Raw genomic sequence first — 13715 nt, forward strand, 5'->3', positions numbered from 1 at the left:
GCTTGTCTTTGATTGCTTGTGTATATTTACCTGCAGTGAGTCCTTACTTACCTTGACTTTGGAAACATAATTAAATCAACCACAGGCCCCCAAATTATCACCACTGTGAATCCTTACACAACATGCCTTAGCTGCATTTCTCCACAAGAGGCATCGGCCAGAAATGTGCTGTGGTGGACTCCATTTGCCCTATGCATTCTAGCCTATGTTGTACTCCCTCTAAGTTACTATGCTCTGTTTAAGTATTTTCCACTTATAACTGGAGGCCGGTGTTCTTTTGTGAACAGGCTAAACATGCATAACTTTATTTAATGGTTGTCCTAAAAGCTGGCATCCAAAACCTCAGATCTTTTTCCAAAAAAATTCAATAACATTGGAGGTTTTTCTGAAATGCAAACTTACCAAGGGAGAGGTAGCCCGTTGAAGAGTGTAGATCCCAGGTTTCATAGATGAAGTGAAATACATGTATAAATAAAAGTGATTCACTGGTAACGGGGGTGGAAGGGATCATGATTCGGGAGTGGGTGAGACTGGGAAGGACTTTCTTGAAAAAATAAAAAAAAGATAATATAGAAATTACCCCTTCCTGCCTACAGTTTGTATTATTTTTTCCATAAATCTTGGTGAACCTAGGTTAAAGAGCCCCAGTTTCTATTGGCACCAATTAGTGCTGGTAGCTGCCATTTGGATTCTACATGTGTACTCATAATGCTGGACACTGGATATTCAGCCATCCTTGGGAGACTGGGGCAAGGCCATCACTTCAATGCCAATGGATCTCGATGATTCAAACTGGATCACACAAAAAACTGTTCATATACCGCGAATGCTGTCATTGTGGTGGGGCATACAAATCCTAAGAGGTAGAAGCACCAACCATGACTGTGGCAATCCCAAAAGTCTCTACTGTCATTACAAAACCCCAGCTGGGAACCCTTGCCTGACAAAGCCAAGAGACCAGGGAAGCCTCGGACAAACGGCATGTCTGCCAAATTCAAGAGGCTGCGGAGGCCTCTAAACAATTGCCTGCCTGCCAAAATTAAGAGGCTGAAGTAGCCTCTGAAAGAAATGCCTGCCTGACAAAATCAAGAGGACGAGGAGGCCGCCAAAGAAATGCCAGCCTGACAAAATCAAGAGGCGAAGGAAGCATCTGTAAGAAATGCCAGCCTGACAAAATCAAGAAGCGAAGGAAGCATCTGTAAGAAATGCCAGCCTGACAAAATCAAGAGGATGAGGAGGCCTCCAAAGAAATGCCTGCCTGGCAAAATCAAGAGGATGAGGAGGCCTCCAAAGAAATGCCTGCCTGACAAAATCAAGAGGATGAGGAGGCCTCCAAAGAAATGCCTGCCTGACAAAATCAAGAGGATGAGGAGGCCTCCAAAGAAATGCCTGCCTGGCAAAATCAAGAGGCAGAGGAAGCACCTGAAAGAAATGCCTGCCTGGAAAAATCAAGCAGATGAGGAGGCCTCCAAAGAAATGCCTTCCTGACAAAATCAATAGGCTTAGGAAGCCTCTTATGAAATGCCTGATTGGCAAAGACATCAATGTCGGAATATGTCTGTAGAAACCCCTTGGAAAAGAGCCCAACTCTGTACAATGGGAGGGTGGTGTGGAGGAGAATGAACATAGAGGTTCGATGTCATGCGAGAAAGATGGTCTCAAATACTTAAATCAATGTGTTGTACTGTACTTTTCAAGAATGCAAAGAGAGAATCGAAGGTGAAGCAATGGACTGTAAAATCAACAAAGCGACTAATAATATACGTCAATTTTGTCTTTTAAATATGCAATACGTTTTTTTTTTAACAAAGGTGAATAGACTATTGGTTTGGTAATAATTAATAAGACACTGTTGCATTTTTCATTGTTACACAAAAGGCACCAACAATGTTAAATGAAGTAGAATGCGTTATAATAATAGATAGTATCCAATCGCAAAATCCAGAACTCTTTACAATCACACTGAACTCAACTGCCCGCCTTATAACCAGTGAGCAGCAATCGATTAAGAAGGGTCTGCATGGCAAGCACATATTGAAGTTTGGTTCAGATTGGAGGGGCAAAGTGGCCTAATGCACTGTGGCTGTCTGGCCCAATATTAGTCTGAGTAGATGACAGAGCTGATGGGGCTCACGGTAAACAATACCTACTTCAAGTAGGGCCTCATCACGAGTTTGGCGGTAACCCTTAAATCCGGCGGTAGCGCTGTTACCGCCGGATTTAAGGGTCCGCCAAATCAGGGCTTTGGCGGATTTCTCCCCAGCTCTGAGCTGGGGGGAAATCCGCCGAAAATTCACGTTCATACCGCCGGCGGGAAATCCGCCGGCGGTATGAGCACGAAATTTCCCCATTCAGCCCAATGGGGAATGGGGCATTCCCGAATGGGCTCAGTGGGGAATTCCAAATCCGCCAAACCCGTGATCCGGCGCTAATAGCGCCGGTGGGTTTGGTGGTAGGGCAGATAGCGCCAGCGCTATTAGCGGCGGCGTTACCGCCCAACTCGTGATGAGGCTCTCGTTGAGGCACATACATGAGTAACTTTGCAGTAAATATGCATGAAAGTAGACGGCGTGCCGACTTCCGGAGAATTAACTTAGAGTTAGAAAAATAGAGTTATCTGCAAAAGCACTAAACGTAATGCTGTACACGGTGCAATGAGTAAGTACCTTCATTTCCAAATTGCCAGAGTGCCCTGTGATAACTCAACATTAGCAGGAGCCTTGCTCATTGGGAAAGGAATATGCAGTTAATAAGCAGAGAAACCATGTGCACATTTGTCAATTAAATGCACCGGTGTGATCGTTTGGCTCCTCTTATGTGTACTCATCTTCGCTGCTTTGTGTAGCATTGTGTTCCAGGAAGTCCAAGGAAGTGCAGCGGTTCAAGGGAGCACAGAGCCACGCATCTGCTTGCAATGCGATCCAGGCGCCTTAGCCCTGGGATTGGATTTCATAGAAAAGGGATTCGATGTTATCAGTGCGCGTCTGTCAGTGAAGTGCAGCAGCCAGGAGTGGATGTACTACCGCGCCAGTCCCCAGAATGGGATTTCTTAACAGTATGTGAAAAGTACAGTCATCACAAATTGGCGAGGTAGCGTGTTAAGGACGCAGCGTTATTACTTTAGAATTCGATCCTGAGCAACGTGTGGATTGTAGAATGAGGGAGGCAAACTGGTGACTCTACAGCATTAGGTTAGAGAGGGCTGCATTGTATCACAGAGAGCATCCATGGGCGACATTGAAGTCCCAGTGAAGCAAGGATTTATGCTTTGGGACTCATTACAGGTACCGATGTGGCATAAAAGTGGCAACATGGCCCCAACAGTTGCATTACTTTGTGTTTGCCGTACCGTATTGTTTGGTGGTAAATCCTCCAAAACTCAGCAGATTTACCACAGGGTACTACTACTCACAGTAAATCTGCTCGCAATCCAGATGAAGGCTTACCATTGCTTGTGATCCATAGTAATGCCAAGGAGAGAGTGGCCCTAACAGTAGCTGAGTTTAGCAGTCATTTTGCAGATTTAGTGCCAGATTACGCCCTAACTCATGATGAGGACATTTGTATATGTCTCATGCCCGCAGTCATGAGATTCTCCTTGCTGCAAAAGTGAATGTGTTGACATTGACATTATTGTATGTGTGGTCAAAGCAGTGGACTAGCACATATTCTAGTGGGAGGAATACCTGGCTTTGTAGAGAGACACACGTGCGTGGTGAGTTTAGGAACGATTTCCCTGCACACAATAGTTATACCTTTGTGTACGGAAATACCCCTATGCTTATGTACAATGCTTGTGCTCCACCATATGTTTCTCTAACTTTGCACAATGCTCTCAAATAGTCCTGGATAAAAGCATTCAGTCCTTCGCTGAAACACCTGGAATGAGGCACATTCAGGCAGGCCTAATAGTTCCAAACTTCCTTGCCGGGTCTGGGAAGGTGGTTCGTAGAAAAGTGGTAGGACATCTTATATAAGCCATATCTGGGTGTACTTCATGATCAGTCTTGTATGCAGAGTGTGGAGGTTGCTGGCGTCTTGTCACATGAAGGTTGATAGGGAAGGAATTTCACTTAGTGCTACATGGGGATAGTTGAGGGTGTCAGCGTGGACACCCTCCTCTTCTGGTTATGTGAAATGATATGAAATGATTATGGATGCCTAAAAGGGTGTGAGTAGCACAAATTAATACAGTGAGAGGGATTTTAAGTTCATCTTCAGCACATCTCATTTGGATGCTTTCACCACGCACATATTACAGGCCCGTATTATTTTTCTTTACATCCTAGCAACCTTTGGTTGAGGGTTTTCTGTGGACTATTGGCCCTTGCCAAAGCTTGTTTGAAATTATTTGCTGAACATGCACAAGGTGGTGTGGTGGTAGTCTCAGCAATTTTGAGATGTCTAGGGGCACAGGATGAAGCACACACAGCGCCCTGTTGGAGGGTGCTGGTTTTAATATGGGGCTATCTTTTGGGACAGATGTGTGCTAGGGGTGTGGTGTAGCGACGCCCCTTACCTGAGAAGTATGGGAACATAAGTTGACTGAATGGTTGATCTGATCTGATCTGGAACTACTATATCACGTGATGCCCACTGGATGCTGCAAACAGATGATAGAGTATACTGAGGATACAAGGGACCTATTCTTTTTGAAAGGCGGAACAGTGGACCAGAAGGCCTGTAGAGATAAAGCAGTTGAGCCTCTGGAGGGGTATAAGGAAAGCTGAATTGGGTGGAGGCGTTGGTTGTGTGGATGCGCACAGTTGGAGATTTTGTCTGTTTGCTTGTGAGAAAATTGAATAATTTAGCCTTGCCTGTTCAAATTCTGAACACTAACCTGTTTGGTTTTCTGGCATGTTCATAGATGGTGCTTGTGACTGTCACGAAATGTTGTGTCCTGAAATACACCAAGTTGCCTTCTCCCAAAGACCCCTTCAGTGCTCTCAAGAGAAGTGAGGAGTTATAGTTGAAAACTCCAGGGGGGCTGACGCGATGAGGAAACCAAGGATGGTGAGTAAACATGTGGGACACACATTCAGAACTGAGGGCCTTTTCATAGACAAGGAAATGGACAGGCAAATTGGGGTATCATTTAGGGGATATGCTGAGGGATGTAGTTTTTTTATTGCAATTTGGTTTATTCAAACCTTTAAAAATTCAGACTTAAATTTGAAAAAGAGAGAAATTACAAGAAATACTAAAGAATAACATAATATAAGAAAGAAAAAAAGAAGAAAAGGAAAACTGTGTACAACATATTTAAAAAATAAAGTGCAGATTAATATAAGTGCGTAGCATATCTAGACAATATAAAGCCAAACCATCACATCAAACAATTACTTATAGATGAAAAGAGGAAAAAAATCAGGCAGTAAGCCAAACATCAGAGACTAAAAGAAAAAAAAACCTATATGCCAAATATTAGAAACCAACAAACATCCTTGGAACATCCAGGGATTAGAACATTTCGGACAATCTCAGGGATGTAGGGTTTGGTTTGTATAATTGGTATTGGCGGTGTGATTTACTTGTTCCATTGCTTACTACATGATTTTAATAATTTGGCCGGTCGGTTTCAGTATCTATGTTATGTTTGGCCGATTGCTTTTAGGTCCAGAGGAATACTTGGAAGGTGAAAGCCTCTGGTTATCATTCCCCACCATTCTCAAAAGTGTAGTCAAAGAGTGAATGGAAGAGAGGTGCCTGGGTAATGGAGCAAATGAAGACTGAGAGACTGATAATAATAGGGACAAGGATGGACAATTATGCAGGTGAAATAGAATAACCCTCAAAGAGGTTAACACCGTCTATAGGTTTACTCATTTCAAAAATGCTACACATTATTTTTTGGTCACGTCACAACTCAGCAAGCCCACTTAGTTTTCTAATTGAAGGGAACTTTAATTTGGACAAAATGGGGCCTTCAGGTGGGTATTGATGGAGGAAAAGGGGAAAGTAAACTCCAAAACATTGGGGAGCAACTTGGATTGAAGAGGACGACAGCACAACAAAACAACTGTATGGTTAGAGTACTAAAGGAAGTTAATGACATATTGCGAGGGCAGATGAAATTCATGAGGGTTGAGGGTGAGAGGGGCAATGGATAAAAACACATACTTAGGTCCAGGCACAACTTAAAAATGTGGGTATTGGGTTGCTGATGGAGCTGGTAGTGGTTGCAAATCACTGTGTAAAATGTCAGGAACAGAAGAGACATTTGAGAGTAAGCCGATGACTTTACAGATGCAGACCCCGCAGGGACTGGTGCTCAGACAGATGTAGAATACAAAGGGACTCTCTCAAAGGGGGTTAAGTCAAAGGAATATAGGCCCTAGGAGGGCCTTCTGTGGTACCAGCAATACAATTGATGGCAGAGAGCTGGCTATGCAGGGCAGCAGTTCCAGCAGAGGCAGCGGGCCACCAGATCAAGAGAGTCTGTGAGTTCAAATAGCCCAAGGGATGCCAGGGCGTGGCTAAGGCCAGGATGCGTTTGGGACTGGCTGGCACAACGGGAAGTGTGGGAGGTGAAGGCCCCTGTCAGTGCTGCCCGGTATTAGTTTTCTGCCCAAAGGATAACCCCTGATTTGTGGTTAGGAATTGGCTCTACTCAGAAGTTATAGCCCTTACAGTCATTCCAGTTGGAAAGCTTAAATACTTTAGATCATGGTCAGATTATGATGGTAGCGAATAGGATATGTTGGAAAGGTGAAGCATCAGATTTTACTTTTGTTGGTAGAAGGCTGTTTCGAGGTGAGGATACATGTGAAGTACTTGTCTTAGAAACTGGTGTTAATTTTATAGTTTATACAGAGGCACGAGAGTTCCTTGTATTTTGGCCTGCTGGGGAAAGGAGAAATCATAAAAGAGTGGTCCAAATTAGTACCCATGAGGTTTGAAGAAATAGAGAGGGTTGTGCTAGAAATTAAACATAGCTGATATCCAGAAATGCCTACAGTTGACAGAGGTGTTGTATTACGAGAAGAAACATTCTTTTGAGATAGATCATCGTACAGTCTCTTTCTGCCCCCAGGGGACATAATCTGTGCAGTTCATCAGGAAATAGCTGATCAAATTTACATCATCAACCTTGTCTGTGTAACTATCTTCCTTTTCATTTTGGCAGGGATAGTCTCCTGTTGCCATGCATGCTGCCATGGTAGTGGATCAGTAGTGATCAATACAGCTCACTCCAGCTCAGCTAACCCTTCACATGATCACCGACATGTCCTCCTCATTTGATCTCCTGGAAGTGCATTAAGGGATTAAAGCACTCCAGCGCAAATTGAACAAATTGATAAAGAATGAAGGAGTACATGATAATGATTGCCATTAACTTGCAATTTGGAAAAATAAACACAACACATTTCTGTAGAAGATTTACCTGTGCAAAAGAAAAGCAGGAGAAGCATGTGAAACTATCAGGCTATAAGAATGTACAGTAGGTAGCATGGGGGCTCTGTCAGCACTGACACCCTCCTTTTATGGTTTTGTGAAATATGACATCATATCTGAGACCGCTTCATCAGATGGTGAACTCATGATAACTCTTTCTCAGTTCTTGTGAGACCATCATATGGTGAAGAGGTCCCGGGGACTTCCACAGCAAATGGAAATACCATCCTAACATAATATTTTCAGGTAATACAATCGAAGGTATGAAAACATGGATTTTGTTTGATTTTGAATCTGCACTAACACAGCGCCAAACCCTTTCTCTGGACACATTTATCTGACGAAGAGGTCTCTGGCACTATGAAAGCTAATAGAGTTACCATCCTAGCATAGCATTTTCAGTTAGTACAATACAATGTATGAGATGTGTTTTAAAAATAAATTTAGGTAAGCAATCGTATATGTACATAGTAGGGAGGTGAAACCTTTGCAAATCTATATAGAGGTGAAAAGTCACATGCTTTAATTCCCAGGCAGGGTTGTCATTTCACCAAAATGCCAGGGGTAGTGGAAGTGAAATCACACGACCCTTGACCTCTGATGACATCACAGGTAGTAATGCCACATGACCCCACCCCGAAGTCACATAACAGGAAGTGGTGCAACATGACATTTCACCCCTTGAGAAAACAGGAAGTGGCATCACATAGAATTATTTCTAAGTACACTACGGAAAATGTGGTTATGATATCACTGTAAAGTCATATACATTTCATGCAAGAATGGTTTACCATATGTATTGTTAATATCAGCGCGTATAGGCCCATTTACCAAATTACTGTGAATGCAAGCAGACGGCCAAGGCCAAACGATAAAGATGTGTTATTATATAGCACTTACTTGTAAGCACTTCATATAGAACAAATATACAAACAATATCGCCCAATCTGTGTTGGTACTCTATTATCAACCTCAGCAGGGTGAAAAGCTGCTGAGTTGACCTTGCCGGGAGCCGAACCTGCAACCTGCAGAGCACATGTACATTGCAGCAGTGAGCACTGAACCTACTGAGCTATCTTACTGGCGTTAGCTATCAGAAAACCAGCCACTCAAGAAACACAGAACCACATACTGCTGCTGGCCACAACCCAGTGATGTCATCAATGACATTTGTGAGGACATCTTTGATGTCCTGGGTGTTAGTCTTAGCAGTGCACGGTGGTGGCGCGAGTTATGGTTGCTTAGCTTACCATAACTGGCGAATTTCAAGGGTTTTTCGGTTTTACTTGGAACCATAACGTCCCTTTAACAAAGTTTTTTCACTGAATTTCATAGGTTTTTAGTAGCGCAACTTAACCATAACGTCCCTTTAACAAAGTTTTTTTCACTGAATTTAATCGTTTTTTAGTAGCACAACTTAACAATAATGACTTTGACTTTATATACATGTCATATGGAACTGACTAGATCTCTTCTTATGAACTTGATATCCGCGAACTTATTTAATGTTCGTGGACATGTTCGGAGAACAGTAGCACCACCTAAAAGCTCTGGGGAGGTATGATGTGTAATAGTTATATCATAACATAGGAACATTTAACAAATTCACAAAGCAGCACACATACAAAGTATATGTAGTAATACTTAAAAAATGTTACCCATATATGTAACACACTAACCATTCATGTAAATACAATATGTTTTAAAATGGAATATACCAAAAGAAGATAAAGTGGCTCCCACCATAATTACCTCACAGACGCTCCACAACCAACAGCAAGACCAGACGTATACACTACTGATTACATATCTCACCAGACAAAGTAAGTGCACTTCTTTTTACTCATATATTTATAAACTTTCTATATTAGAAAAAAAACATATTACTTCTTTGTTTTCTCACAGAAATGTGTAGTACTCTGGACTGGCTAGAGGACCATTTCCCACGAGACGAAATGTTAGAAGATAGTCCACCTAATGGTACACACTTTACTGTATAAACCAATTGATAAATATTATTTTGTATACATTCAACATATACATTTTTTTACAAACCCTACAAAAATTGCAACTTCCAAAGAAAAAGAAGTGGTGGATAACACTCTTGAACACATTACCCACAAAATGGACCAACTTATGGCAAATGTTATGGATTTAAAGAACTTTGTGGAAGATCACCTAAAACCACCAACAACATACCATTGTCCCACCTGTACTTGTCCTCCCTCACCATATCCCATTAATTTATCCCCAAACTCTCTCCATGGACCACAACGTTTTGATGAGATTTCCATCCCTTCTTCACCTGATCCCACTAATATTGAAAACCCTAATTCTCCTGTTTTTGTTTCCGTTTCTGCCCCACCTTCTCGGTCATAAATTGTTTATATATGTTAAATATAGTTACTTTTTTATATTGTGTTGTAATTACTTTCAGTTCCTTGTAATAAAACCAATTTAGGTGTCCATGGACACCGCGGTTGTTCGGAAATGTTCGTAAAGAAACGAAAATGTAACTGTCCTGAGGACACTACATCTGTCCGTAATGTTCTCATGAAAGTTCAAAATGTTCTAAGAACACTCGTAGTGTCCTAATATGTTCGTAAAGAAACAAAAATTAAAGTGTTCTAAAGAACACTATATCTGTCCGTAATGTTCGCTATCAACTTAAAACTGTCCTAAGAACACAATTGGTGTCCTGAAATGTTCGTAAATAAACAAAATGATGTGTCCTGAACAACAGTACAACTGTTTGTGGTGTTCGCTACCCAATTGAAAGTGTTCTAAGAACACAATTGGTGTCCTGAAATGTTCGTACATAAACTAAATTACATGTGCCCTGAAGAACACTATATCTGTCCTTACTGTTCGCTAGCAAGTTTAAACTGTTCTAAGAACACATGCGGTGTCCTGAAATATTCGTTTCACGTGTGACGCACTTTTAATTACTTCAGAACCCGAACAGTGTCCGTAGGACATCAATGCGCATGCGCTAACCAATCTCCGTGCACTTGGTGTCCTGCGGACAGGCGCTTCCTTCGCAGACTAGTTCGCAAACAGATCATATGACCGCACCCACGCTCATTGTGTGTCCTGAAATGCGGACACTGTTCGTGTCCCCGAACAATTTAAAAGTACATTTTCAGTTAATCGATAATATTTTCAATAAAATCTCACCATGCCACAAGTCCCACATAGCAATCTTGAGTTTCTTTATACCTTTTGAAACTTTCCGATCCTTTTTTTGTGTTCAATCTGTCCGCGCACAGTGCGCATGTCCGCGGCCCACGCACAAGCACCCCTATAAAAGACCACGCCCAAGAGCTTATTCCCATTGTGTTTCTGGCTATTCTTCAGAACACAGTGATTTTTGCTGCCACCTGCAGACTACACCATCATCGACATGGCATCCTTGGTTGCTGAACTGCCACTTGGTGCTGCACCTGCTTCAGCACCGCCACCACCCCCTCCACTACCACCACCTCCCCAAGGGCCTGAAGAGGGGAACAGGACTGAGGATGCGGAGGAGGAAGAAGATAATGATGAGAATGAGGTAGAGGAAATCCCTACTACCCGCACTAGGCGTGAGTCTTGGGTGTGGCGGTTATTTACCATTCATGGGAATGGTCCTAAGGCTTGTGCGAACCATGTTACCTGCAATGAGTGCAAAATGATACTCAGTCGCGGGAAGCACGGTAACTACAGCTTTGGGACCACTACTATGAAGCGACACCTGAGGTCATTTCACTCTGGGGCTATTCGCAGGGTTGTACCTTGCAAAGAACGTAGCCGGTTGATTTCCTCTACTTCATCCTCTGTTTCTGATCCTCTCACCACAAGGACCACCTCTGTGGGACAGCGTCTTTCTCAAGCTGCCTCACAGGCCATACAGAATGCTGATGACCCTTACCTTTCGAGGGTCACAGTTGTATGTATGTACTGTGGCACAGTACTCTGCAGGGGGGAGCGACTTAGGAGTGCTTTTGAGACTATCGTCTCAGAGCATGAGAAGACCTGCTCACTACCCAAATAAAACCCACTCTACATCTTCCTCTCTCAGCTCGCCTTTTCTTATCCCCCCTTACCCTCCTTTACCCTCCTCTCCTAGTGTGTCGTGTCCGAAAAACCAAAAAAAATACAAAATTACAAAAATCAAAAAAAATAAGGCTCTTTTCAGAGCCGCCTTTCCCAGTTAAAAAATAGAAGTGAAAATAAAAGAAGCAGGGCTCTTTGTATTTTTTCAAAGTCCGCGAACAGTTCGCGAACATTAAAAAAATTGGGTTACTACTCCATCACAAACATTGTAATTTTCTCTGGAAAGAAGTGGTGGCTCTGAAAAGTGCCTTTGGGTGGTGTTTGTAAGTCAAAAATTGTAAATGCTTAACATCTACTTCAAAATCGTTGTTGTAATTCCAAAAAAGGTTGCAATGCATTTTGTACATTTCTCAGAGAAATCTGATTGCCAGCATGAGTTCTCTGCGAAAAATGTATGTACTACAAAACATAATATTTTCATTGTGAAAAGAAGACATGCCAAAAACTCTTAGAAAGCCACAAACAGCCTTATTAACATTGCGCCTTGCTTTTTCCATTTGTGGACCAAATGAAGAAGAACGAAGCCACATTTGTCTCTGCGCAATCCGTGAAAATATCACTTGAGAATTAGGAAACATGTCCATAACCTTCCTCAGTCCTTCTTTCATAGCAAATTGCAAAAGAATTCCAGTCACATGCCCTAAACTGTTACCTCCACAATGAATTACAATTATGTCTGGATGTTGCTCTATCTCCAAAGTAGCACAGAGAGGTAGCAAATCCAACCACTTCATTCCACTTACTCCATGCCAGTGTACTTCCACATGTGGGAATCCAAGATCTACAGCTACTCCACAGCTTTCTGCATGCACCTTCAACGAATGTATCCACGAATCTCCTAAAATCAAAACAATCTGCTTTCTGAAACACACAGCCATAGCTATCTTTTGTTCTCTCAGCAAAAAGAGTATCTCAGAAAATCTCTCCTGGCACAACACACCCACCAAACCTTCCTGACCAATCCCTTTCAGTGCTTATTCTCATTTGCATGACTTCTGAACCCAAAAATCCCTGGATGTAACTCCCGATGTCCGGGAACTGCCGCCATGTCCGCGGACATATCGTAACATGAACAGCCCTTCTACCATTTCCACTACACTCTCTCTGCCATTCCCTCATTGGATGTACCTCAAAAATCACATGACCATGCACCAATCACATTCAAGACCTCTACATCTAACTGCATCATCATAGATCAGCACTGCAAATGTACTCTGAATCTCTCTGAGTACAAGTGTCATATCATTGGCAAGCAGCATCTACCACAAATACTGTACAAGTCTTCAAGATTTCTACTTGCAGCTCCAGGCATATCCATATGCATGAACACAAACTTCAGGTATGCATATGTTCTGTATAGTAGATGACATAGCTCTCAACCATTTTTGTTTTACAGGCGGGTGAAATCACCCGATTTTGTTTTTGGCGGGTGAGACGCCCATTGGAATGAATGGGCGTGCAGGAGGCTTGGCGGGTGAGTCTGCCCTTTACATGGCGTGTGACACCCGCCAAAAGCGTGTGAGTTGAGAGCTATGGTAGATGAAAACATTTTCAAACAGACTTTTACCTTGTAATATCTGTAAAATGAATTTACTGTACTTTTTTCAATTTCCTAAAATCAACTATCACTTATACACCTTTATACTTTTTACTTTCTTTATACACACACACTCAAATCATGTTAAACTAACATTTTTTAAATGAAATATATAGACTACATATATTCAAACAAAATTGCATGCAAACACAATCTATGTTTAAACCTTTATAAAAATACTTATACAATTTCATATTTTTTGTTTTTATTTATTTATTTACTTAATTACTTTAAATTAGACATGACATTGAGGCGCTATTACCTAGAACAGTTTACTTACAGAAATAGTGGTATTCACTAATATATTATAATTTTCAGAAGACATAGTAAAGATATTTTATTTTTGCTACAGTTAGTCATTCAATACAATTTGTTCATTAAGAACATATCATATGTACTGAACTGATGCAATGTATCTTATGTAAATAAATTAGTTTAATGGTTTTACAGAAGGCACTCAGGATTTCAATCAAAAAAATCAATATCTAAATTAAAAACAGTGCTATATACAAACAAAGTTACTAATTTGAAGCTTTTACAGTTGCAGTGAAGACCACTTTCCTGAAAAGAAGCAGCCGAATTCGAAGAAGAAAGAAAAACTAAGAAGTTACCTGTTCATTTTAAAAAA

The sequence above is a fragment of the Ambystoma mexicanum genome, chromosome 6p (genome assembly GCF_040938575.1).
Source record: "Ambystoma mexicanum isolate Mex_15411 chromosome 6p, UKY_AmexF1_1, whole genome shotgun sequence".
Lineage (NCBI taxonomy): Eukaryota > Metazoa > Chordata > Amphibia > Caudata > Ambystomatidae > Ambystoma > Ambystoma mexicanum.